At 44.7% G+C, this 5251-nt stretch overlaps 1 pseudogene; it reads left to right on the top strand.

The window, feature by feature from the left end:
- The first annotated feature begins 2422 nt into the window (after nucleotides 1-2422).
- LOC114615943 lies at nucleotides 2423-2543 on the top strand (annotated as a pseudogene).
- Nucleotides 2544-5251: the final 2708 nt, after the last annotated feature.

Below are 5251 nucleotides of genomic sequence, written 5' to 3'. Positions count from 1 at the left end.
CTTGCCCTCTTGACCTTGCAAAGCCTGTCTGTCATAGTCTTGCTTTGAGTGCTGTGGCCCTTAATAGCATAGAGTGTCTGCATCCTCGAGGTTGACTTCATGTACCTGACTTATCTGCTGCTGTTAACAGTCTTATCTACCCAAAGCCAAGTATCTCATGCTATTTATGGAGGGCGGAATCTCTTCTTTATCACTGGAGTGAAATGTATGCCATTAAAACAAGATTCGAGACTCACTAGATGGCTTGGTGAATAAAGGCACTTGCCAGCAAGCCTGACTACCTGATTTCAATCCCCAGACTCCATGTGAGAGAGCAGAGAACAGACTCCAGAAAGCTGTTTTTAACACACACACACACACACACACACACACACACACACACACACTAGATAGATAGATAGATAGATAGATAGATAGATAGATAGATAGATAGATAGATAGAGACTGGATAGGTGGGGGGAGTGAATGGATGGGTGGGTAGATGGTTGGGGTTGATGGGTGGGTGGATGGAGAACAAGTATTGATTATTTGGCATTAAGCAAAATAAACCAGGCCCCTTCCTGCTGAAAGTTGAGCTCCTATTCCAGCCAAAGGTTAAATTCACCAGCTTCCTCTCCTGTGGTAAAGAGAGAAGACAGAAGCTATCAATTTGGAAAAGAAGGTAAAAGAAGGGAGCTGTGAGGAGGAGACGGTATCTGTGGGGAGGAGAAGGCAGCTCCAACCACGCTCTGTTGTGGCCTCTGAGGCTGGAGGGCTTCACACAGCCAGTGGAGTTCCTGGGCTCCAGGAGGTCATGTTCTAAGCGGGAAAGGAAGCACAGCAAGAAAAGGATGTAAGCTCATGTTCAGCACAGTCGAGATAAAAAATGATACTAGGAATGGTATGTAGTAGAACAGGAATTAGAAAGTTACAGACTTTGAGCCACACCCAGCCCCGACTTTTGTAGCACATAAATTATGCAAATTTCAAATAACAGCACCCTTAAATAAGGTTTTATTGGAACAGAGTCACATCCATTTACTTTCAAATGACGATGGCCCCACACTCGTGCACAAATGACAAGCACTAATTGGACTCAATGAGTTATTAAAATACAGAGAAAAAAGCACATGATTATAAGGGGCTTTCGGGAGAAGGCCTGGAAGGAGCTGAAGGGGGAGGATGGGGGTGGCTATGTTCAGAATGAATTGCATATTATGTATTAAATCCTCAAAAAATAAATAAAAGGCATATTTAAACGAAGAAAAGTTTCCCCAGGGCTGAGAGATGGATGATAAGGAAGAACACAGGGCAAGCCTGGAAGGCGAGTTCACACAGAAGGTAGAACAAAGACCCCAACACTCCAGGGGAGTCAGGACGGTGAACTCAGTATACAAACCACTTTCCAGAGCAACTCTGTACCAGGCATCGCTCTGCAGAGAATGGACTGTGCAGAAATACCCCGAGCTTAAGCTCCAGACTACTGGGTCTCACTCAGTCCTGGCCTAGTGGCTTTGCTTAGCTTTCCGTCTGTGTTCTTTCTTGCATGTGTCTTAGTATTTTGTTTGTTTGTTTGTTTGTTTGGGGTTTTTTTTGTTTTTTGTTTTTTTTGAGGAGATACAAATGTTAAGTGTTTTTTTATTGGATATGTTATTTATTTACATTTCAGATGTCATCCCCTTTCCCCATTTCCCCTCCCTAGAAACCCCCTATCCCATCCCCCCTCCTCCTTTATGCTTTTATACCATTTTAATTACATGCATGTATCAAGGTCAGTTCTAGGTTGAGGAACTAGCAAGACAACAGATGCAAATAGTTAAGGAACAAGCAAGGCATTAAACCCAATTACGTGAACACTCCCATGATCACTGTTTCTAAGGGCTTATCAGGGTGACCAAAATATCTGAGCCTACTTTCTGTCCTGGCCCAAGGTCATGTCTGAAGCATACTTCCTTGTACTAGCCTAATATTTAGATTCCTGCCTGAAATTACTTCTTTGTTCTAGCCTAATGTCAGATTCCTGCCTAAAGCCCACTTCCTTGGCCTTAGTTCTAAATATCACTGCCACTTAGGAGGTCGAAGGAATGGCTCAATCAGGCAGGTGCTTGGACAATCTGAGTTTGATTTCCAGCAGATAAAAAGGCATGGTAGTGTGTGCACATGTCATCCAAGTACCAGGCAGGCAAAGACACGAGGATCCCTGGGCCTCACCAGTGAGCCACTCTGCCTACATAGTTCCAGATCATCAACAAACCCTGTCTCAAACACAAAGATGGCCAGCACCCAAGACATGGCACCCAAGGTAGTCCTCGGGCCTCCATTCGTGAGCATGAACACACACACAAATAGGCATTAGGGAGGAGGGATGGAGATGACACTAATGTCGTATGAAATTCTCAAAAATATTAAAAATTTAAATCTAACAATAAAACATCAATGCCTTACCCTCTGGCAATGGGCAAAGAGACACCTAGTTAGTGGTATTGTTCTTATATCAGTCAGAGGCAGAGCAAATGGCAGTCCTTTGTTTATCCTAGGTGTCCAGTCAAGGCTGGGACCCGCTCTTCCTTTCAGTCCTTCAAGGGGCTGAGACTGTTTTCCTGCTCTCACTCTCTTGAGGCTGGCTCACCGGAGCCTTTGCCATCAGGGCTAGCTTCATTGTGAGATGGCGTGGGTGGGGACAGGGGTAATGCCCCGACCTCACCCCTCACCACTTACAACAGTTGGGGAACTGGCCCTGAGGTCATGATGGTGGGTGAGCTGGTCCTGAGGCCCAATGGCCGCAGCACTCTGGGGCCTGCACCTCATTTGGACATGAGAACAGGAGAGCTGACCCTGCCTCCTGCAGATGGCAGCACTGGGCGCCCTAGCCAGAGCTGTGCTGGGGAGCTCGCCCCGGTGGTGTGGATAAGGGAGAGCCAGGGTGCTAAGGAGCTCCGCAGCCACCCGGGCCCCGATCCCTATCCAAGGCTCTGAGTTGGCCCATTCCAAAATGTCTAGCATGTATGAATGATTGGGATACATAAAGGGACCATTCCTGCTGCTCTAGGACGGAGGGATCTCCGTGGCACAGGGCAGCAATGAAATGATCTACCTGGAGAAGTCCCAGTGAGCATCCAATATTGATGGGACCACAGAAGCCAGTTATCTTGGGCCAGACTGATGACTCTTTGCAAGTGAAGATGTGTGGACAGAGGGATAGGCTGACACACTGCAGCTTCCACACGAGCTGCTTTTTACGCTTTGTTTTTGTTGTTTATTTGTGAGTGTTTTATTGCGGTGGGGGAGGTTGCAAGGTCAAAGGATGGCTATGAGGAGACCGGGATGAGCAGGTCTAGGGTGCATGATGTGAAACTCACAGAGAATCAGTAAAAGTTTTACAAATCGATGTCTTTTACTTCTTACTTACCTCCACCTAGGTATAAGTGTAATTGCATCTTTCCCCTCTTGTATACAGAAGCTAACACAGATCTTAGTACCCAGGAGATAAGTAATAAATGAACATTGCATAAAACCATCCATCCTTTTAGCAGGGTCCTATCCCGGGGTCTGTACCAGTTAACCCAGAGTGTTCTAAGACCTATGCATTCCAAGTCCTGCTTTCTGTTGTAAGCTTTAAAGTTTCTGTAAACGAACTTTAAAATGAACAAGGCATGTTTCTCTCTTAGACTTAGGGACAGCAAACTCCTTCTGTAAACAGCCAGATCATGAATACATTTGGCATGGGGAGTTCTAGACTCTGACAGGCTCTCCTACTCCACCCCTCCCATATACAAGTGGTCCTAGACAACGGACAGACATGAGCATTTGATGTCTTCAGACAGAATTATGATTATAAATATGGAAATATGGATCCTATGTGATTTTCTCACATTATGGAATGTTAGTCTTCTTTTAATTTATTTTATTCCACAATTAAAATTGTAAAACTCAGGCCAACTAGATGTCCCAGTGGATAGAGGTGCATGGTGCCAAGCCAGGTGACCCGAACTGGACCCTTGGGACACACATGGTAAAAGGAAAGAACTGACTCCCACATGTTGTCCTGATACCGCACACACACACACACACACACACCACCACCACCACCACCACCACCACCACCATCATCATCATCATTAATAAGATAAAATAAAAAGAAAATTGTAAAACTCATTCTCTGCCTATAGGCTAAAAAGTGCAAACCACAAACACACACCTGATGGCAGGCTGTATTCAGTCCACGGACAATGCACAGGTCAAACGTTGGAAGTAAACAGTTAAGGACTGTGTCTGCAGCTCGGCTGATAAAGTACTTGCCTGTTACTGTTGAAGCCCTGGTTCGATTCCTGTCACTGCATAAAGCAGGTATCTAATGCACATATCTATAGTCCCAGCGCTCAGGAGACATACTCAGCTATAACCTCAAGGTCAGCCTGGGCTACATCAGACCCTGTCTCAAGAAAGAAAGCAGAGAGCTGGAGAAATAACTCAGTAATTAAAAGAACCACTTAATCCTTCTGAGGACCAGGATTCAATTCCCAGCACCCACATGCTGGCTCACAATTAGCTAATTCCAGTCCCAGGACTTCCAATGACCTCTCTGACCCCACAGAGCACCAGGCAGAAACATATTACATATGCATAATTCAGGCAAGGCATTCATACACGTACAATAAAATAAATAAATACTTAAAAATAAGGGAGAGAGGGAGGGAAGAAGGAGAGAGAGGGAATATGTAAGAAATTTCCATCAGTCAATTGCTGTGTACCTGGTATGCCCATGTGCAGAGTGGTGCTAATATCATATAAATTTCCTGAGTAAAAGATTCCCATGTAAAATCAGGTTAAGTATATGCCACGAAATGGCCAATCCTCTGGAAACAACCAGCTTTACAATGAGGCGCACATTTCAAAGGCAAAGGAACACAGCCGCTGTGTCTGCTCCACGCAGTATTTTTAAACATCGGAAACGCTGTTATTTCAAAACAAAATGTCTCAGACAAGGCAAAGCACACATTCCTCACTCAGGGTTACATACCCATGGTGCCAAGTTTGAAATATCCAAACAAAGCCGCTTTTGAGTAATCTCAAGACCAAAAAAAAAAGTATTTGAAAAATTTCTGAGCTGTTGGAAAAAAATAGGGTTGTTTTGTTTTACTTTGTTTTGTTTACCTTTAGATAACTCTGAAATGGGTAAATGGGTGTACGTTTACTTTCCAAAGAAATCCATTTGAAGCTGAGGCAGAGGAAGAGAAGAGCCACAGAGGGCCTACATGGGTTCCATTAATGA

This window comes from Grammomys surdaster, unplaced genomic scaffold (genome assembly GCF_004785775.1).
Source record: "Grammomys surdaster isolate TR1022 unplaced genomic scaffold, NIH_TR_1.0 130, whole genome shotgun sequence".
Taxonomy (NCBI): Eukaryota; Metazoa; Chordata; class Mammalia; order Rodentia; family Muridae; genus Grammomys; species Grammomys surdaster.
This window is presented reverse-complemented; position numbering and strand designations above follow the sequence as displayed.